Genomic DNA, 23008 nt, shown 5'->3' with positions numbered 1-23008 from the left:
GAAAAGCAGTAGGGCAGATTCGGTGCTGTGGGTTGGTCTAAAACCCATTTGGGTCTAATGAAGTATCTTGTTCTCCTCTAGAAACTGGGACAGCACATGGTTAACATGTCTTTCAGCTATTTTTCCTAAGATGGGGAGAAGTGATATGGAGCGGAAATTCCCCAAGTCTTTTGCGTCTAGGTGTGGTTTTTTTATCAAAGGGCGCACTATGGCGTGTTTCCAGGATTTCGGTACTGCCCCCTGCCTGAGGGAGGGGTTAAGTAATGCTGTGGCTGTTATCGCGATGGCGTCTCCCCCTTGTGACAGGATATGGGGGGAATGGGATCCAGTGGGAACCCAGATTTAATCCCTTGTAAGATCTTAGTTGTAATATCTATGTTGATCTCTAGGAAGGCCTTGAGTGTGGCTTTCACAGTGGGCTCAGTGACTGGCGTAGTTTCTTGAATATTTAGGGTGTGCTCCTTTTCTTACATGGAATTGTAAATGATTTCAATCTTGTTTTTGAAGAAGACTGCAAGTTCATTATACATCTCTTCAGAGGAGGGTACTGGGGGGACCTCCGGTGCTAATAGTGTGAGAGATTTCACCACCTCAAAAAGTTCTCTTGAGGACTTTGTGGCTGTCTCAATTTTTTCCTGGAAGTATATGGCTTGAGCTATCTTGATTTTGTTATGATAGTGTCTGATCTCTGTTTTGTATTGTCTCTTTATGGTGGTATCATATGATTTCCTCCAGATTCTTTCAGTTCTTTTACAAGCTCTTTTTAAGGATGCCAGGTGGCTATTAAACCATAGTGGTTTCCTTTGTAACTGCTTTGTTCCCATTCTGACTTTATTGCCCCTATGTTCTGCCGACTTTGTGAGCCAGTCGTCCCAGCTCGCGTCGGTGCTCTCTACCTCCCCAACTATCTCAGGAATGCCTCTTTTTAGGGATTCTTTCAGTTTTTCCGGGATGATTCTTGCCCATATAGTTCCCCTTGGGGGACAGATAAGGGAACATCAGTCAGGTCTACCCGTCCTTTCGTCTCTTCCTCAGTCCGGAAGATACAATCATGTATGTCAATTTCCTTACTATCAGAAGAGAGGGGTAGCAAGGTGGCTGGGTTCACCGTGGCACATCTTTTGCAGTGCAAAGAGAGTTAGCTCATAACTGGTCAGACGCACACTGGTGAGGTGCTGCGTCTTAGTCTTATTGAAAAGGATATCCACAGCATGGGGCACCATGACTGTGAGGTCAGTATCAAGTACGAGCCCAGCCGATTGTCTTATTGAGACGGCAGCAACGGCTCTTAGACAGCTCGGAAGGACTCTTGTGACAGGGTCAAGAAGCGCAGAAAAATAAGCACACGGCCGGTGCTTACCTCCGTAGGCCTGTGTTAAAACAGAGAGCGCACAACCAGCCGTCTTGTGTACGTACAGCACGAACAGCTTTGCGTAATCAGGCGTACCAAGCACAGGCGCAGAGCAAAGCAGACTTTTAATTACTCAAAAGACAGCTCACATTCAGGCATCCAAGGCAAGGGATCATACACATCTTTATTGGTTAATGCTAGCAAAGGCTTTGTTAGTAACAAATAGTTAGGGATCCAGTGCCAACAATAGGAGGCAATGCCAATAAAAGCATGCACATCCTTTTGAGTTTTAGGGATAGGCATTTTAACAATGGTACTGATGCGATCAGGAGTCAATCTCCTACCCTCCTTTGACAGTAGATGACCTAAGTAGGTGACCTCCTGTCAACAATATTGAAATCTGGAAAGGGACACTTTGTCTGTGGTGCCAAATGCAGCAACAATTTAACCGTACTGTCTTTGCAACCCTTTTCAGTGTCAGAAGTGATGAGAAGGTCATCTACATATTGAAGCAATACATTACCTGAGGGGAGCATGAGGGAGACCAATTGGGCTTTCAAAGCTTGACTATAGATACTAGGGCTCTCAGTATAGCCCTGAGGAGTGTGACAGAATCTAAAGCTTCTGCCAGCTAGTGTAAAACCGAACATGTACCTGCTTTCTGTATCAATCGGGATACTAAAGAATGCATTTTTTAGATCAATGACAGAGAAGAATTTAGCAGTAGAAGGAATCATTGTCAAAAGGGCAGTAATGTCAGGGACCACCGGGAAATGAGGAACTACTATTTTATTAATTTCGCGCAGGTCAATCACAAAACGATAAACTTCTGGATGATCATCAGAGGAGCCTGAAGGTGCCCTCTTAAGAATGTGGCTATTACACACATTCACAGTCGTCTCTTCGACAACCCCTGACTGAATCAAGTCTTGTATAATTCGCAACAAGGCTTGCTCCCCCGCCTGAGGTATCTTGTACTGAGGAATACGAGGCAAAATGGCATTGTCTTTAAGTTTGATAGAAACTGGGGGTATCTGCAATTGTCCTACATCTGTGTCACCCGTTGCCCACAATGTGAGCAGCACATCCTCAAATTCAGCAGGGAGGGGGGCATCTCTGGACAGACACTGCTTAGTGCTAACTACGTTCTGGCCAATCGTCATGTAAACACCTTCCGGGGAACAATAAATGGTCGCATGCAACTTCTTTAATAAATCTAAGCCCATCACATTTTCTCCACAATTAAATGTTAACAAAAATGGAGATTCCACAGTAAAAGGACCTATAATCAGTGTAAGAGGTTTGGAAATGGGGCTGACAACCGGTACACCAGAAAATCCTACAGAAACATTGTTATGGCCAGACAGAGCTGCCCCGGGGACCAATGAACAAGAAATAGAGCTATTCGTTGCACCTGTATCTACCAAAAATTCCTTAGCTGAACCATGCAAATCTGCAGTAACATAAGGACCACGCTGATCTACAGGTATCTGAACTGGTCCCTCACTCTGCCCCTGGCTGTCCTAGCTGTGAGACATCCCTGTCACCTCGTGCATGTCACAGTCATCGTGTTAATATTGTCCACCCCTACTGTTGTCAAAGTAGTTAATACCCGGACCATCCTGTGAGACTGCGGCATGCTGAGCTCTGTCCTGTCCACCAGCTCCACGACCCCGTCCACGAGAACCCCGTCCTCTAGGGGCCACAACCTTCTGCAACAGCACTGGGCACTCACTACACCAATGTCCCTCCTCTTTACAATCCCACACTGATTCAGCCCTACAGGCGTAGTATTCCGGCTGGTACGCGGAAGCTTCCGGTCCGAACCACCATGTCCTCTATCATTTCCTCTAAAAGCCTGCTGCAACAACACCTTCGTCTTCAATTCCTTATGCTTTTTCTTCACCTTCTCCTTCTCCTCATTCTCCCTATGCTCATAATACTCAACATTTCAGAAGGGGAGAAGGTAGTACAAGTGCCCTCTGAGGACTGTAACCTAGTCGCAATCTCGGGAAGCAGGTTCGTAACAAATCTATTAACAAACAATCGGACACCTCCCTCCACCCACAAATCCTGTCTGCTAGAATCCAAACACACTCCTTCAAACCGAGTGAAAACATCAGACACACTCTCATCTTTCTTCTGACAACATGGCGTTAACTTGTCCCAATCTACCCTCCTCAGTGGGATAAGAGAGTGCAAGTACGTAATGATTTGACCAGGCAAAGCTAGTATCTCAGCCTTAGGCTTCTACCCAGGCTTCCTCTCCTGGTCCCATGCTTTAATCTGATCCCATGTACCACCCAATTCCACAACATACAACAACGACAGCCTAAACAAAACACCTTACTAAAGCACAGCATTTTCAAAAGAAAACAAGTTCACTATTTATGCCGAGCAGATATTTGCAAATATCTTTACTAAAGTTGGTCCTCAGACCTAATCAAAATTGTACCATGTTCATAAAGAACTCAAACAAATTCAAGCGCTTGTCCAAAGAAGTTCCTCGGACCGTGTCAAATACAAATCAAAATGGCGCCATATCCACAAGGAACCAAAGCAGACTCACCTGGTGCACACAGGTCAAACGAGTGTATTCACCACTGCCGACTCCTCGGACCAAACGGTCAGATCCAAGGGTTTTGCCGTCCAGGACCCCAGTCGGGATGACCACTGGACGAGGCTCTGCTTTGGTTCCTTGTGGATATGGTTCCTTGTGGATATGGCGCCATTTTGATTTGTATTTGACACGGTCCGAGGAACTTCTTTGGACAAGCGCTTGAATTTGTTTGAGTTCTTTATGAACATGGTACAATTTTGATGAGGTCTGAGGACCAACTTTAGTAAAGATATTTGCAAATATCTGCTCGGCATAAATAGTGAACTTGTTTTCTTTTGAAAATGCTGTGCTTTAGTAAGGTGTTTTGTTTAGGCTGTCGATTGGGTGTGAGTGTTTGATTGGTTCTGATGCTCCGTCCATCACCACCCCCTTTTGTACCGCTTTGTTCGCCAGAAGTTGGCAGGGTATGCTCAGACGTGAGTCTCTTGCTCACTTTGCCACTGGATTCAAGCAAGCCTGGCTGAAGACGGCTGAAATGCCAGAAACCGGTCCTAGGAAGCTTGTTTCCGGTCTAGGGAAGGCATGGCTTGGCAGTTCGGGCTGGACTGTTCCCATGAGGCACAGGGTCAAACTGATTTGCATATGGCCATGTCTGAACTGGGGTGGCAGAGTTGGCTAAAGAATGGTGATGGATCAAACCCAGATCTGTTGACTGGGTGTGAGTGTTTGATTGGTTCTGATTCTCCGTCCATCACCCCCCCCTTTTGTACCGCTTTGTTCACCATAAGTTGGCAGGGTATGCTCAGACGTGAGTCCCTTGCTCACTTTGCCACCGGATTCAAGCAAGCCTGGCTGAAGACGTCTGAAATGGCAGAAACCGGTCCTAGGAAGCTTGTTTCCGGTCCAGGGAAGGCATGGCTTGGCAGTTCGGGCTGGACTGTTCCCATGAGGCACAGGGTCAGACTGATTTGCATATGGCCATGTCTGAACTGGGGTGGCAGAGTGGGCTAAAGAACGGTGATGGATCAAACCCAGATCTCTTGACTGGGTGTGAGTGTTTGATTGGTTCTGATGCTCCGTCCATCACCACCCCCTTTTGTACCGCTTCTAGGAAGCAGCAGTGGGGTGGGAAGGTGGGAAGAGGGGGGAGGGAGGATTTTTATAAAAATCACTTACCTGTCGGCCAGTGTACTGTCTGGCTGCCACTGCCTCTCCTGTGTCCTCTTCCTGGCTTCTTCTCTGCAAAATAAGCAGGAAGTAGGAACTACCCGCCTCCCAGCCTCCCAATAGCCAATCACAATGTTGCAAATCAGCGTTGTAATTGGTCTGAGTGCCGTTGATTGGTGCTCAGCCAGGGAATGGGAGGCTGTGATGTTCTCAATGCAGGCTGTAATGCAGCCTTCATGGAGAACATGCTGTGAGAAGTTGGCCTGGTACATGATGTCCACTAGTTATAGTGATACCAAAGGGGATGATGGACGGAGTTATAGTGGGCACCTTGCACCAGTCCAAACAACCCTTATTGAAGATTAGGTTAAAGACAACCTTTATTGAAAGCTATCCTAGCGGTAGCTATGGAAAGCAGCCTTCAGGCTAAGTCTCGAAGGAATGTAAAGCAGCTTGGTTTACCAGATTATAACCTCCTGAATGACCAAATGAAAGGAGTACCACACAAGGTATATATAAAATATATGTATTTATTACTAAACACTCTCTACTAACCTCTTTATGAGATTAGAGAGCAAGATACACAATATTAAAGCACTAGAACAACAGTAAAGAGCACAATACACAGTGGGCCCCAGGCAGAGACCAAACCATATACTAAGAAAATGGTATAACAACCACGACTTGACTAGACACAGTGTCTAGAGCACGTAGAATCACTGGGACCCAAAGGAACCACCCAAGGTAGTGACACAGGGGACCCACTGGGGACGCGTTCAGTGTGAGAACACAGCCGCGAGCTCCGTACAATCCTATGGGAAAGTCGCGGTTGGAATTTTAATGATTAAGGACACTTAGGAGAGGACTTCAAGCAAACCCTTTGGAACATAGAAGGTTCTAAGGCCAGCACCCTTGAGAGTACCACGGTACCCGTGTTACCTATCCCAGGAGAGTCGGGTGCATAGGAGTCAAGTGGTGTCGGAAACGCTTGTGTATTTCAATGGCGTGATGCGAATAAGTGCTGCTGCCGGGAAGATGGGAAGTGCCCGGTGTGATCCAAGCCTGGATCAGAGCTGAGAAGAACCTGAAAGCAGAGGGGACAGAGTCTGGGTCACTTCACAGTGACCAGGGGCACGATAGACCAATGCCCACCAATGTCGGGTGTTTCAGGTGAGATGAGGTGAAGCTTGACTCTGCAGCCACGGGGACCAGGAGACGTCTACAATGACCAAGGTCTGCAGGTGAGCTGTCCCACAAAGGATGTCGAGTGCTGGGGGGTCAGTGTCCGGATTGGAGACCAACAATCCTTGGCAACTGCAATCCACGTGGTCAGAGAAAAGGTGCTTCGGTGTGGACCAGCAAGGTCCTGGGGACTCCCCAAGCAATGGAGAGTCAGGGCACATCTGGAGCAACCAGGAAAGCCCACTGAAAGTTAAAGTTGCCTTCACAGGGACCCACAGGTCGACGGACCAGGGATCGCGAAAGGACCTCGAGCTGAATCACAAAATACCAACCCACGGAACACTCGTGCAGTGTAGGCTGGTAATCTTCAGTGGAAACACGACTCGGGGTCAGGACTACAAGTAACCCAAAGCACAACCTCAGGGATCACCAAAAAGCATATGCTGCTGCAAATGTACACGGCGTCCAGGGGTACGGGTTGCATGGTCCCCACGAGGGCTGCGGGTCTCAGATTTGCTGAGAGCACTAGTCAACCTCGGGGAAGCTTAGGAACCCACCTACTGTGTTGCAAAATCTTCAGAGTCCTTCAAGGGCTGCGAAGATGCAAACCGGTCAGATGCGTTTAAGGTGCCTGCCTTGCAGGGGAGTTACTCCTTTACTCCAAGGGAGATACTTCAGTCACCCAGCGTAGTGTAGATAGTCGAAGTACTTGGTTTCTCTAGCAGAGTTTTGCCCAGGTAAATCTAAAATCCTGTATCCAAGGTAGGGGTGGGATAAACTCTGGGGACCCACCTATGGGAGGGTCAGAACAGAGGGGTGGCTACACCCATGTCCTTTCTCCAGTTTCGTTCCAGAGCAGGGGCTGATAGCCCCAGCAACCGGTTTGAGCTGGACTATGCACAGGTACACTAAATGTGCCCTCAGTGCAGACATCACAGCACTCTCAGAGTGCACCCACCCTGCCCCAATACACTAAAGCCTGTCTGGGAGGTGGTCACACCTCCCTGTGACAGGAAATATATTGTCCAGCCTTCCCCTGTTGGCGTTTCGTCCAGCAGCAGGAGGGCAGACTCGTGTCTGTGGCTGGCCGCATCCATTTTGTGATGCCAGGGTTTGTAAACCGGTGTTGTAATATTTCTCCCTCTAGTAGGGTGGAATCATACCTCCCACACCAGTTACTGGTGTGGAGGTATGATTCCAAGGTGTTTTACACCAAACATGACATGTTTCAATGCAGCCGTTCTAAAGTTAGCATTTACCGCAAGGTTATAATGCACTTAAGAGTATATGGTTGACTGCATCACAAACAACCCCGGAATATAGGTTCCGAAAGCTGCAGAGGGGCTCTGCTCATGCATGAGCACCCTCTCACATAAGACCCAGCACTCTGCCTTCAGGATTGATAAGGCCTGCCATAGGGGTGACTGATATGTTTATATGTGCAGTGATATGGATAGATATAGTGAACCTATATCTAAGTAAGGGGCGCATGCACCACCTTACACAGGCTGCTGTAGCAGACCTGTTGTGTCATTTTGAATGGTCTCCCAGGGGTGGCATAATACATGCTGCAGCCCCTGAGAGGCCTCTGGGGTACCTATGCCCTAGGTAAATAGTATACCATATACTAGGGACTTATAAGGGTACACCAGAATCCAATCTGGATTGTACCTAAAGTACATGCAACAATTTAGAGGAGAAAGTAGCTAGGCTGGGGTCCTGGATAGCAGGATCCCAGCCAGTCTAAGTCGAAAACAGTGAAACATCAGCAAAAAGTGGGAGTAACTATAAGCAGCAGATCCTACTCTCCTACACATGCAAAGTGTGCAAGAATGTTTGGTCATCCCCAGAGGGCCGGTCAAACATTTATGCGCACTTACATAGTACCCACCACTCCTCCCCCTACTCTGAGAGCAGAGCAGATCTGCCTGGCCCACCGATACGCCGCAGCAGGAAAAATAAAATGAAAATAACGTAGAGCTATTATCATTTTATTTTTCCTTTTTTTCTACTGTGAAAAGCAGTGGGGTGAAGCTCCTCCACCTTAGCGGACGAGCTGCCACTGGAGTAGTGGGAGGAGTTGATGCTTGCATCAGAATGGACTGTGTCTGTCTTCCACAATGCTGTCATAACACCCTGGTGTGCGCCTGGCCTGAGCCAGGCGGAACTGAATTATGTACGTTAGTGGAACTTTGTTTGTGCCAACTATAAAGGCAAATGTAGTATAAATATTGGGGCCCTGACCCCAGAACTTTAGATTACTGCTGGACTAAGGAACATGCGAGGAAGAAGAGATGGAAGAGCTGTCAGGGGGGGGACTGCCCCTTTGCTGGTGTTGCTTTGTTAGGTTGGCCTGCAGTTGCTGCTTCTGTCTCAGGCAGAGAAAAGACTGCACTGTTCTTTCTGCAACGTACATGGGGGTCTCTATTTGGCAGAGGTAGGTACCTTTGTCCAAGTAGGGACCCTTGCTTCTTGTCAGAGTAAGGGGGATACACACTTTAGATAACCCCTGCTCACCCCCTTGGTAGCTTGGCATGAGCAGACAGGCTTATCCCAAAGGTAATGTGTAAAGTATTTGTACTCCAGACACACAGTGATGACACCACAAATGGACACCACACCACTTTAGAAAAACAAAGTATCTTTATCTATACTCAAAAAGACCAAAACGACAAAAATCCAGCATACATGTAGTAAAATAGCACTTCAAAACGGTTATTTCCAAAATAAAGCTTGTAGAAAACAAATAGCTCCACCTGGGGCTATCACAACGTTGTGATAGCAATAAATCCAAAGTACAGCGCCAACTGCGAAGTGCGCGGCATCAGGCACGGAGTCACATGGACCCCCAAACAAACAGTACCTTTGGATAATGAAGTCTATGATGATGTACGACTTTGTAGAGGTGAGGCATTGGTGCAGAGGTCGAGGCCGGCTCCCTGGCTGCCACGGGAGAGGCGAGGCATCATGTCCGCGAGGTGACGTGTCGAATCCAGGACAAGGGAAGTTGGTTGTGTCGGCGGTGAGGCATCAGTTCCGGTGACCGTGCGAAGTCAGTGAGTTTGTGGAGTCACCCTCAGTGATTATCAGCACCGTGATAAGAGGATGCAGGTGCTGGCGATGACGGGGTCGCTGCAAGCGCAGGCGTCGGGAAATGCTGTTAACTGTAGGCATTGGCAGGCATCAAAGGGTGTCGGAGCTGCGGTGCTGGCCGAGTGGTGTGTTGTGCACTTCACGAGCGGTGCCCTTGGCCTTGGTGCAGGTTGCGGCGTCACAGCGGCATCTCTGAAGGCGTCAGAGACAGGTTTTCTTGCTTCTTTCAAGTTGCTTCCAGCTCCCAACAGCAAGAAAACCCTTCAGAGGCCCAAAACTGGAATAGGCACCTCCTGGCATGTCAGAATTCTCATCGATAGAGTTCAAGGGAGCTGGGAGGTGAAGTCTTTGTGTTCCTAAGACTTCAGAACAGGGGGCCAGCACACACAGACCCTTGGAGAGTCTCATTCCAGCAGGTTTCTTAGCAAAGTTCCAGTCTTTGTCCTTTCTTTTGCAGAAACTGTAAATGCAGGCCAACCCCACACAGCACACAGCAAATGGGCAGTAGTCTTCCTCACAGCTCTCAAGCTCTTCTCCTTGGCAAAGGTTCCTCTTGAGTCCAGAAGTGATCTAAAGTTCTGGGGGTTAAGGTCTACTACTTATACCCCATTTTGTCTTTGTTCTCTTTGTGCAAGGATCTCTGAGCCCAGTCCAAACCAGTTCTGTCCTCACTGGTGCAGTATAACCACAGGGGGTGGAGACAACATTGTGCAAGGGAGAAAGGCCCTATTCAGGTGCATGGAAATCACCTCCCACTACTCTAAATGCTGCCAAGCCCCATTCAGCTCAGCTCTGAGTCATCCAGGAAGGGCCAGGCACACCTCAACTCCCCAGTGGCTGTCTACAGTGAATGCAGATCCCCAGCCCCTGTCACTCCAAAACCAGACAGTCAATCCACAAACAGGCAGAGGCACACAGAATGGTTAAACAAGAAAACGCCTACTTTCTAAAAGTGGCATTTTTCCAACACACAATTTAAAAACCATCTTTACTAAAAGATGTGTTATTAAATTCTGAGTTCAGAGAGCCTAAACTTTATTTCATTTCACTATCTTGTCCCAATAGGAGGTTATACTTGTAAGATGTTACAACGTATCTCCCATTCAATCCTATGGGACAGATAGCCTTTCAATAGTGAAAAACGAAATTGGCAGTATTTTACTATTAGGACGTCACACACACTGGTACATGTCCTACCTTTCACATACACTGTACCCTGCCCATGGGGGTACCTTGGGCCTACCAGAGGGGTCCCTTACATGTAAAGAAAGGTAAGATTAGGGCCTGGCAAGTGGGTGCAATTGTCACGTCGACATTGCAGTTTGAAACTGTGCGCAGACACTGCAGTGGCAGGTCTAAGAGACATTTACAGGGCTACTCATGTGGGTGACACAATTAGTGCTACAGGCCCACCAGTAGCATTTGATTTACAGGCCCTGGAAACACACAGTGCACTGTACTAGGGACTTATCAGTGAATCATATGGCCAATCATGGAAACACCAATCCATTAACACAATTCACACAGAGAGCACGCACACTTTAGCACTGATTAGCAGTGGTAAAGTGCCGAGAATCCTAAAGCCAACAACAATAGATCAGGAAAAAATAGAAGGAAGAAGCAAAATGTTTGGGGATAACCCTGCAAAAAGGGGCCAGTCCAACACTAAGAGCAGAGGGCTTGATGTAGAGCTTACCTCCTGTTGGAAGTCTCAGGGAAATCGAAGACGTCAACATCTTCTGGGTACCCCCTCTGGGACCGTGTGTTCCAGTATCCCCAGAGGGAAACTGCAATCAAACACCGTGACCAAGAATGCCGGCGGTTCCGTGACCTGAAGGCACCGCAGAAGGCACCGCCGCACCTTGCACCACAAACCTGGTATCATCGATGACTAAGTCCACCCCCGAGCCACTGCTTGCGCTGCGAACTGTGGGCACTGCATTCCGCACCGCCTCGCTTCACTCTGCTGCCCTGGTCTCACCAACGATTACACTACAAGCTGACGTCACCGCCACTGCCTGAACCGTGGTTTGGGAGCAAAGCTCCTAAGTTACATAACGCACCGCCCTATCCCACACCGCAGTCTTGGCCCACCAACGCCAGCCCAAATGAATCTAGATCCTCAACTGGCGCCGTGGCTTGCACCGTGACCTGTCAGCACCACGAAAAGCGCCACCCCACTTTGCACCACAACCCTGGTCTCACCGATGCCACTGGACAGCCGCCACCGAGCAGCTGCATGCACCGCGACCTGAGAGCACCGCACGCCACACCGCTCCACTTCACACTTCAGCCTCAACACCAGCCACAGCCGGCCTGCACCACAGCGGTCGGCTGGAAAAATAGGGTACTGTTTTGAGAATCTTCTGACACCGCAGCCGGCCTGCACCACCACGGTCGGCTGGAACTGTGGGATTTGTGTGTACATCACACCGCGATAGCCCCGGACGGAGCTATCAACTTCAAGGAACTGCATTTAAAGTCTATTTTTGCATTATTGGTATTTTGAAGAACTGTATGCTAGATTGTTACCGTTTTGGTCTTGTTTTCCAAAGACAAATATTGGATGTTTTTCTAAAATTGGTGTGGTGTAATTTTGCTGTGTTTTCACTGTATTACTGTTTGTTAGGTGCAAATGCTTTACACATTGCCTCTGAGATAAGCCTGACTGCTCGTGCCAAGCTACCAAAGTGGTGAGCAGGGGTTATTTTAGATGTGTAATCCCCTTATCCTGACTAGAGTGGTGCATTCTGCCTGACTTAGGTGCATACCCTAGCCAGCCAGAAAACCCATTTCTAACAGTGTGTTACTTGTGAAACTCACGAGGGATTACATGAGCACAGGCAGAGGTTAGAAGAGTGACTTACATGATAACACAGGGCAATACATGAAATAATGGAAAACAAAAAATGTATCAGTTACTGGATATAAAAGAAAATGAACATAACACAGGAGGTGACTTGGAAGTTGCAATGAGTCCTCGCTACAGAGATTGAAAGTGAAAGAAAACGCATCATAATATCTGAACCCTACCAATCATTTCTATAGCCCACAACTCAAACTGAATTACCTCTTTGCACTTCAACAGCGTGTCTTTACTTCTTAATGTAACCCGTTATATGGACTATGCAAAAAATATAAGGCTGAGGTGACCTTGCCGGGCTGACAGCCTAAAGAAATCATCATACACTAAAACCTCAGAAATAGGCAACTCGACCCAAAGCGTGATCTCAACATAAATCTATGACGTGGATATTTTGGCAGCAGCTGAATGGGCCCAGATTTAAAGGAGCTCGGCCTCTTTTATTCTACCATAGATATATAAGGACCCACATTATGAGCGTGAGTAGCCACATTGTCAATGCACAGAAAAGTGATTGCTTTTAGGACTTTGGCTAATATTCCTTCTTCGGATATTAAGTACGTATTAAATACAGCAGCTCTTGTGCGAACACACCTCTGGCTAAGCCTTTGTAATGTGTCAGGCATCCAGCCAGCCAAGGCAACTGGCTGTGCAAGATCTTGTCTGTGTCGTTTCATCTGTAATTGAAACCGGGTACGTCACGTTTTGGCCACACTTTGCACAATCTGACACCTGCTAATGTCTGGGTCAGTCCCAGAGGTGGGATGGCATATAGGGAAACAGGAGATTTGGAAAGGAAGGGCCCTCTAAAAGGACAGCAGGGCTCGGTTATTAGGAGCCGGGCTGATAATGCCACGGCAAAGCTGACGTTAGTGGAGAGGCCAACTAACATCTGAGAAAGAAAGGAGGGTTTGATGGAGGGAAGAAGGGATAGGAGGGCAGGGTGTGAAGGGAGGGCTAGGCTGGGCTGGTTTTCTTCCTTCTTGTGACTTCATTGAGCTGAGGGATCTCCGAAAGGTCAGTCAGAGTTCCTGTGACTTGATTCAATGGAAGGATCAAGGAAAAGCTGGAGTCGTGCTTGCTTCGCTCATGGCGGTGTGGTCGTGATCATTGGGACTGGCAGTTTTAGTCGGTATCTTCTCCAGGGTTTGATGGTTAGCATCTCAGTTTCAGAGGTGTTGGGTTTGAGGTGGATACTTAGCATCTGTTCATGTAAAGCAAGGAATACTTGATCAGCGCTGACAAGGATGATTCCTTGGGCTTTTCTAGCTACGTTGAAGGATGTGTGCTGTGAATTAGAGGATGAAGAGGAGAGGTGATCACGCCTCGAGGGACACCGAATTCTGTGTGATAGGAACCGATGTGAACGGGGCAACAAGACGATGTTCGACCTATAGATGTGGCCCCTTCTCCAATGCTGCCTCAGATACCAAGTTTCCCTAGTTTCTCTGGAGAGTCTAGGAGGGAACTTTGTGAAAAAGATGGATAGATCTAGCTGTAAAAGGGGAGCAACGCCATTTCTATCCACTGTTGTTGTCAGGACATTCCAGGTGGATTTAAGAGCAGATTCGGTGCCTCTCCCTACATAATGCACACACCGTATCTATACCTTGTGCAGCTCCATCCCCTCCAGTGCTGCACTAAAATCTTTCATAGACAGCAAGAGTGCTCATTAGTATTACGGGGTGATATCAGCGATGCACAGGTACAGAAGGGGTGATGCTCCGCCGGGTGACATACGTGATGTCCAGACACAGAAGCAGTGATGTTCCAAAGGATGATGAAAGTGATGCTCAGGTACCGAAGGGGTGATGCTCTGAGGGGTGATATCAGTGATGCTCAGGTACCGAAGGTGTGATGCTCAACAGGATGATATCAGCGATGCTCAGGGTCAGAAGGGGTGATGTTACCGGGGGTGACATCAGTGATGCCCAGGTACAATAGAGGGGATGCTCCACAGGGTGATATCAGCGATGCTCAGGGTCAGAAGGGGTGATACATCAGTGATGCTCAAGTACAATAGAGGGGATGCTCCACAGGGTGATATCAGCGATGCTCGGGGTCAGAAGGGGTGATGTTCCCGTGAGTGATAGCAATGATGCTCAGGTACAGATGAGGGGATGGTCCACAGGGAGATGTCAGTGAAGCTAAGGTACAGAAGGGGTGATGTTCCCAAGGGTTATATGGGTGATGCTCAGGTACAGAAGGGGTGATGCTCAACAGGATGATATCAGCGATGCTCAGGGTCAGAAGGGGTGATACATCAGTGATGCTCGGGTACAATAGAGGGGATGCTCCGCGGGGTGATATCAGTGATGCTCAGGGTCAGAAGGGGTGATGTTCCCGTGAGTGATAGCAATGATGGTCAGGTACAGCTGAGGGGATGGTCCACAGGGAGATGTCAGTGAAGCTAAGGTACAGAAGGGGTGATGTTCCCAAGGGTTATATGAGTGATGCTCAGGTACAGAAGGGGTGATGCTCCGCAGGGTCATATCAGTGATGCCCAGACACAGAAGCAGTGGTGCTCCAAAGGATGATGAAAGTGATGCTGAGGTACAGAAGTGGTGATGCTCTGAGGGGTGATATCAGTGATGCTCAGGTACAAGAGATATGAGGGGCTTGGGAGCGGAATCACTGACGCTGAAGTAAAGAATATATAGGGCTCCATCGAGTGATGTCAAGGATGCACAAGTACACGAGTGAAGAGTCAACCAGAGGGTGTTATTAGTGATTCACAGATACTGGAGCAGAGGAGTCTCTCTGAGTAATATCACTGATGCAAAGTGCAGAAGATAATGAGAGTCCTACTGTGATACTGGTGATGCTCTGGAACAAGCGGTGTGATAAATTGGTGCTATTAGTGATGTGTGAGTCCAAGTGAGGAGTTACCAATTCCCTGGTTCTTCAGGTACAGACTGTGGATGTATCGAGCTTCAAACAGTCCTGTGGCAAACCAAATACTGACTGTGTGATAGGTTACACCGCTCAACCCTGAGTGATAGGTTACACCGCTCAACCCTGTGTGATAGGTTACACCGCTCAACCCTGAATGATAGATTACACCGCTCAACCCTGAGTGATAGGTTACACCGCTCAACCCTGTGTGATAGATTACACTGCTCAACCCTGAGTGATAGGTTACACCGCTCAAACCTGAGTGGTAGGTTACACTGCTCAACCCTGTGTGATAGGTTACACTTCTCAACCCTGAGTGATCGGTTACACCGCTCAACCCTGAGTAATAGGTTACACCGCTCAACCCTGAGTGATAGGTTACACCACTCAACCCTGTGTGATAGATTACACTGCTCAACCCTGAGTGATAGGTTACACCGCTCAACCCTGTGTGATAGATTACACTGCTCAACCCTGAGTGATAGGTTACACCACTCAACCCTGAGTGATAGGTTACACCGTTCAACCCTGAGTGATAGGTTACACCGCTCAACCCTGTGTGATAGATTACACTGCTCAACCCTGTGTGATGGGTCACACTTCTCAAACCAGAGTGATAGGTTTCACTGCTCTACCCTGAGTGGTAGGTTATACTGCTCAACCCTGTGTGGTAGGTCACACTGCTCAACCCTGTGTGATAGGTTACACCGTTCAACCCTGAGTGGTAGGTTACACTGCTCAACCCTGAGTGATAGGTTACACTGCTCAACGCAGTGTGACAGGTTACACTGCTCAACCCTGAGTGATAGATTACACTGCTCAACCCTGAGTGGTAGGTTACACAGCTCAACCCTGAGTGATAGGTTGCACTGATAGGTTACACTGCTCAACCCTGTGTGATAGGTTGCACTACTCAACCCTGAGTGATAGGTTACACTGCTCAACCCTGAGTGGTAGGTTACACTGCTCAACCCTGAGTGATAGGTTGCACTGATAGGTTACACTGCTCAACCCTGTGTGATAGGTTGCACTTCTCAACCCTGAGTGATAGGTTACACTTCTCAACCCTGTGTGATAGGTTACACTTCTCAACCCTGAGTGATAGGTTACACTGCTCAACCCTGAGTGGTAGGATACACTGTAAGATACACTGATCAACCCTGAGTGATAGGTTACACTGATCAACCCTGTGTGATAGGTTACACCGCTCAACCCTGAGTGATAGATTACACCGCTCAACCCTGAGTGATAGGTTACACCGCTCAACCCTGTGTGATAGATTACACTGCTCAACCCTGAGTGATAGGTTACACCGCTCAAACCTGAGTGGTAGGTTACACTGCTCAACCCTGTGTGATAGGTTACACTTCTCAACCCTGAGTGATCGGTTACACCGCTCAACCCTGAGTAATAGGTTACACCGCTCAACCCTGAGTGATAGGTTACACCACTCAACCCTGTGTGATAGATTGCACTGCTCAACCCTGAGTGATAGGTTACACCGCTCAACCCTGTGTGATAGATTACACTGCTCAACCCTGAGTGATAGGTTACACCACTCAACCCTGAGTGATAGGTTACACCGTTCAACCCTGAGTGATAGGTTACACCGCTCAACCCTGTGTGATAGATTACACTGCTCAACCCTGTGTGATGGGTCACACTTCTCAAACCAGAGTGACAGGTTTCACTGCTCAACCCTGTTTGATAGGTTACATTGCTTAACCCTGTGTGATGGGTCACACTTCTTAACCCAGAGTGATAGGTTTCACTGCTCTACCCTGAGTGGTAGGTTATACTGCTCAACCCTGTGTGGTAGGTCACACTGCTCAACCCTGTGTGATAGGTTACACCGTTCAACCCTGAGTGGTAGGTTACACTGCTCAACCCTGAGTGATAGGTTACACTGCTCAACGCAGTGTGACAGGTTACACTGCTCAACCCTGAGTGATAGATTACACTGCTCAACCCTGAGTGGTAGGTTACACAGCTCAACCCTGAGTGATAGGTTGCACTGATAGGTTACACTGCTCAACCCTGTGTGATAGGTTGCACTACTCAACCCTGAGTGATAGGTTACACTGCTCAACCCTGAGTGGTAGGTTACACTGCTCAACCCTGAGTGATAGGTTGCACTTCTCAACCCTGAGTGATAGGTTACACTTCTCAACCCTGTGTGATAGGTTACACTTCTCAACCCTGAGTGATAGGTTACACTTCTCAACCCTGTGTGATAGGTTACACTTCTCAACCCTGAGTGATAGGTTACACTGCTCAACCCTGAGTGGTAGGATACACTGTAAGATACACTGATCAACCCTGAGTGATAGGTTACACTGATCAACCCTGTGTGATAGGTTACATTGCTCAACCCTGTGTGATAGGTTACACTTCTCAACCCAGAGTAATAGGTTTCACTGCTCTACCCTGAGTGTTAGGTTACACTGCTCAACCTTGAGTGGTAGGTTACACCGCTCAAACCTGAGTGATAGGTTACACTGCTCAACCCTGTGTGATGGGTTACACTGCTCAGCTCTAAGTGGTAGGTTACACTGCTCAACCCAAAAGTGATAGGCTACACTGCTCAACCCTGTGTGATAGCCTACACTGCTCAACCCTGTGTGGTAGGTCACACTGCTCAACCCTAAAGTGATAGGCTACACTGCTCAACCCTGTGTGATAGCCTACACTGCTCACACCTGAGTGATAGGTTACACTGCTTAACCCTGTGTGATGGGTTACACTGCTCAACCCTAAGTGGTAGGTTACACTGCTCAACCCCAAAGTGATAGGCTACACTGCTCAACCCTGTGTGATAGCCTACACTGCTCAACCCTGTGTGGTAGGTCACACTGCTCAACCCTAAAGTGATAGGCTACACTGCTCAACCCTGTGTGATAGGCTACACCGCTCAACCCTGTGTGATAGGTTACACTGCTCAACCCTGTGTGATGGGTTACACTGCTCAACCCTAAGTGGTAGGTTACACTGCTCAACCCTAAAGTGATAGGCTACACTGCTCAACCCTGTGTGATAGCCTACACTGCTCAACCCTGTGTGGTAGGTCACACTGCTCAACCCTAAAGTGATAGGCTACACTGCTCAACCCTGTGTGATAGGCTACACTGCTCAACCCTGTGTGATAGGCTACACCGCTCAACCCTGTGTGATAGGTTGCACTGATAGGTTGCACTGGTTTCTAAAATCGAACAAAACATGGATCGCACTTTGCAGGGTTAAGTGGCAATTTACATCGGAGAGAAAACGATGATGCTAATTGCATTAAGCCATTGATTTTTTTTATATAGCCCTAGTAATAATAAACTCTTTCCTACCGATGATTGCGGAGCTAAGCGACTCCCCTTCCTGGCTACACTTAGCTATAATACTCGCTCTCCCAGCCTCTTCCTATTCGCTGGTTGCCTCGGTGGCCCAAAGGAAGATTGTTCTATGCTAGAACATGGCCAAACCAGACAAAATAGGACCGCCGAGCATCTAGCACGCGACCCTAGCCAACAACGTGGCACTGCGCAGCACAGCTGCTAGCACAACCTGGCGCAAATAGCACACTATAGCATAGCTACTGCAAATCCCAGCAAGGGACATATGGACATGTAAATTGTAATTGGAATTTCATTTATATAGCATTTACTACCCCTGATGAGGCGTCAAAGTGCTTTTTTGGCAAGTAGCACGCTAAAGGATTAATGGTGAATTAGTTTAGTGAAATATGAAAATAATTTGAGCATGGGATATGATAGTCAGTTATTTGGATTTAGAACGATAGTGGAGGGATAGAAGAGGGAAAAAGGTTTGCATTTATATAGCACTTGCCACCCCTGATGGGGTTTTGAAGTGCTTTTTTGGTGAGTAGCACGCTAATCCGGAACCCATAAAGCATTAGTGGTGAATTAGTATAGAGAAATATTAAAGTAATTTGCGTGGAGGATATGTTAGTCAGTCATCTGGAGATAGGACGTGGGAAGGCAGAGAAGGTGCTCGCAGGTGGTGCCCACCAGCACCTCTTTTTGGGGACCGGCATTCGTTTCTCCTGATCAGGTTTTCACCCACAGAGGAGAGAAAAACACAAAATCGAGAAGGAATGAGGAATGAAAGATGGAAAACATTGAACATTGAGAAAAAGGAACGTGCACGAGTGAGATTCAGTGGCATGAGTGTTTGGTGGTGAATAAAAGAAGCATGAGGTGGAATCAAGACCAGGCAGCCTGCCTTCTTTGTATTCGGCCCCTCTGATATTCAGAGCGATGGCCGTGGCCTTCTGAGTCAAACTTAGGGCTGCGGCACGAATTGTTTTACAAATCAGGCCCTGAGATGCAGCAAAATACCAAGGGGGGAGACACGTTCTTTGGGAGACAGAGACACCGGGAGACACAAGCATGGAGAAACAAAGAACACAGGGAGACACTGACATGGGGATACACTGACAAGGGCAGATACGGAAAGACACAGTGCAACAATAGCAGACACAGAGAGACTCAAGACGACTCTGGGGATACTCTGAGAGGGCATGGGGGCGTCATGAGAGGACAGCACGGGAGTGAAATGCAGGAGTCACCAAGTCCCCGATTACGTGCCAGGTGTACCGGTATTTTTGGGTGAAATACACACCGCCCCATCACAACAGGCCTCGAGTTTCTACATCCAGATTTTCCAGGTGAGGGGACACCGGACATATTTTACCGGTTAGAAGATCCCTCTGGTAAAATAACGTGGACTTGGATGCACGCGCAGCCAGGCCTGTGCGTCGGGTCCCATCTGACACCTTCCTATGACAGGACGAGGGAGCATGGAATGCCCCCCCCCCCCTTCGTCTGCCCCCTGCCTGCTGTGCCCGTGGTGGACATCGTCCGCATCCACCCCCCATCTACCCCCACACCACACTCACCGCTTCAAGTTACCACCTGCACCGAGCGAGTGGTAAAGGTGAGCAGTAATACTCGTGCAATACGGAGAGGTGTTACCGCACAGTACCGGTGTTTACATGTGAATAGTTTGCACTCTAATGTAATTTTCAACCTGCTTTTACCAGGGCAAATGTAGACATGCACACTGGTAAACTTAAGGGAGCAGGGATACGGGACGATGCAAACACAGGCCAAGGGAGATATATAGGAAGGGACACAAAGGGGGACACATGGCACGCAGTGAGATAGTCGATACGGACTCAGGAAGACACCGAAAAGACGTGGATTATGGGGAGACTAAGAGATGGGGGTGCCATGGACACTAGGAGAGCCTGTAAGGCTGGGGAGACGCGACCACTGGGAGACATGCACTAGAAGACACTCACACTAGGACACAGGAAAGGCACTGGAAGAGCTCACACAAACAATACCCCACAGCCAAAAACTAACCATGATGTAATATAAAATAAATGTAATGTATTTATATAGCGCATACTACCCCGACGAGCATTGAAATGCAGGAGTGCGCCGTGACAACATAGCGCTGCACAAATAGCTCCTCCGAGTATTGAATGGCCCAGAGCCTTACGCGACTCTCAAAACATCTAAATACCTGTAGAAAGCCACAGCTTACAATATAACAGTATGTCACAGATGCATAACGTACTATGACAACTCACGGCAAACCTAATAGACGTGATTCAAAAATACCATAACACATAAGAGTATAATCGACATAAGTGGCATTCTGCTTCTTTCTCATCTCCTGTTAAAAAGGATGTCAGGCTCAGCGCCTCGTAACCTCGAAAGACTGGCAGAGGCGCTATAAAATGATCTCCATGCTAGATATAACAAAGCCATTGAAAAGCGTGCACACCATCCTTCCAGCAAACGGGTAGAAAAGAGCCATCAGAAAGATGATGCGGAGTCTGTCCTTCACAGCCGCCTTGGAAACCCTCCGGCGATCTCACGTGTTTCCAGAAACAGCCGAGGTGTTAAAACATTGATGTACGGTATCGATGTTGTTGTACAGCTCACACCCGGGGGTATTTTCACACCCGGAGTCCGCCGGGGTACAGCTCTGGAAGTGGCGAGCCTTTGGTGTGAGCTCCTGTTGTATTTAAAAACAAGTGTAGAAGAGAAGGACATCTCTTTGTATAAAGCACATCGCCCTCATAGTCCAGTATTGTAGAGTCACACGTCACGCGCATATGAATGTCATGCACATTCATATTTTCAGCCAAGGAAAATTAAAGTAAATGAATTTTGGCAAGCCGAATATGACAATGAAATAATCATTCATACAATACTTTAAAAACAATCAGTGCTTTAAATGGGCCGGTACTGTCTATTTTGAGACGGAGAGTACCGTCACTTCTCAAGAGAAATGCTATACTTTTAATTGGAGAGTACCGGCACTTCTCAAAAACAAGCAGGTACTCTAGTACCTGCACTTCTATTTTTCCATGTCAAGCACTGATCACACTACGATTAATTTACCAAGTTCATGTCCTTTCGACTGTTTTTAATTTGAATTCTGGAGCCTGTCACACACATGGAATACTTCCATGCACTGTCTTCATTTGACTTTTAAAGAAAGTTACAGATGCATAGATCTGGGTTGGAATAAGGCTTACCTGGCTAGCGCCTTGCTTGGTGGCCGGTGGGCGCCTCTCGCGCTGCTCGCCTTCCTTGCTGCTGGTTCCCCTTCATGCTGCGACCAGCGACGGCTCCGTTCCCTTCCCAGACTCGGTGGTGGAGGAAAGCCCGCACTGCCGGCGCCTCCGACCGCAGCCTCTAGGGGAGGGACAGGGAGGAGGCACGTGTGAGTGAGGCGGTGGGCTGAGAGAGCGCGGGAGAGCGAGAGACAGGCAGATGGAGCGACAGTGGCGCGGAAAGAAGGTTGTAAGACCGGTCAAGAAGGGAACAGATCTATGAGGCAGAGGGGGATAGGAGGTGAGACGTAGACTCACCAGGAGAAAGAAAATGAACGGCGACTCTGGGAAAAGTGGCCGAGGAGAAGGCTCTGAGTATCTGGGAAACAAGAGGCAGGACGGTAGGGGAGAGGACCGGGAGCGAGTTGGACGAACGGGAGGCAGATGAGAAAAGCCAGGGAGGGAGAAGAGTGCGCCAGGGAGAAAGGCTTAGAAAAGGATGAGAGGATGGGACAGCTGAGGAAGAAGCAGGAAGGACCAGGCGTGCGTGTGTCAGAGAGGAGGGGGCGTGTGAGGCGCAGAAAACAGAGTGGCCAACTTCCTATGATCACTTTGCAGGACACTGCAGGTGCGCAGATCCCCTGCGCGCGCGGAGACGCCTTGCATGTGAGTGGGAGTGCTGTTAGTCACGCAGTGCATTTTTGTGGTTTCATTCTCAATCCTGCTCTTTTTTTTAAGGCCATTTTAACAGATATAATACAACTCAACCAGTTATTGAGCCTGATTACCATTGGGACTGTATTCCAGGTCTAATCCCTTTACCACCACCTGGAGTAATCCTTGACTGCAGGTTATTGCAATTTATGGAAGACAATTTTAGAAAATGAAAAAATGGAATTAAACAGTTTCAAGCTTTGAAACACCAATGCTAGGTATGAGACTCTGCCATGCCTGCTGCCCAGTAACTACCCACTGCCACAGAACCTGTTTCAGGGGGTCCATTTGAGCCATGGGATTTGAATTAAGTTACTTGACCTCCAAGCGACAGTTTAACTACTTCACCTAATAATGCTGACAACAAATTTGGATAGGGCCACAGGACCATGTTTTAACCCCTGGGAAGGGCAGCCCTTGACCTTACCATCTGAATCACTGCCACCAAAGTTGTTGTCTAGTGGACTGTGGGAGACAGACACACACTCCCTCTCTCTGTTTGGAAAGATAATGAAAAAAATGTTGGTTATTTCCCAAAATGTATTTTCTCTCACATAGTACCCATACCAAAATCGCAATACTCTCTCTTTCACTGGCCCTTAA

At 48.1% G+C, this 23008-nt stretch overlaps 1 protein-coding gene across 1 annotated transcript in view; it reads right to left on the bottom strand.

Moving 5' to 3' along the window:
• Positions 1 to 21938, bottom strand: part of GPR142 (G protein-coupled receptor 142) — a 249018-nt gene extending 227080 nt beyond the window's left edge. The window contains exon 1 of the mRNA XM_085614421.1: positions 21674 to 21938. The gene's annotated coding sequence lies outside the window, so the exon portion shown is untranslated. The remainder of the gene's footprint in view (positions 1 to 21673) is intronic.
• Positions 21939 to 23008: the final 1070 nt, after the last annotated feature.

This window comes from Triturus cristatus, chromosome 7, assembly GCF_964204655.1.
Source record: "Triturus cristatus chromosome 7, aTriCri1.1, whole genome shotgun sequence".
NCBI classification, from domain to species: Eukaryota; Metazoa; Chordata; class Amphibia; order Caudata; family Salamandridae; genus Triturus; species Triturus cristatus.
This window is presented reverse-complemented; position numbering and strand designations above follow the sequence as displayed.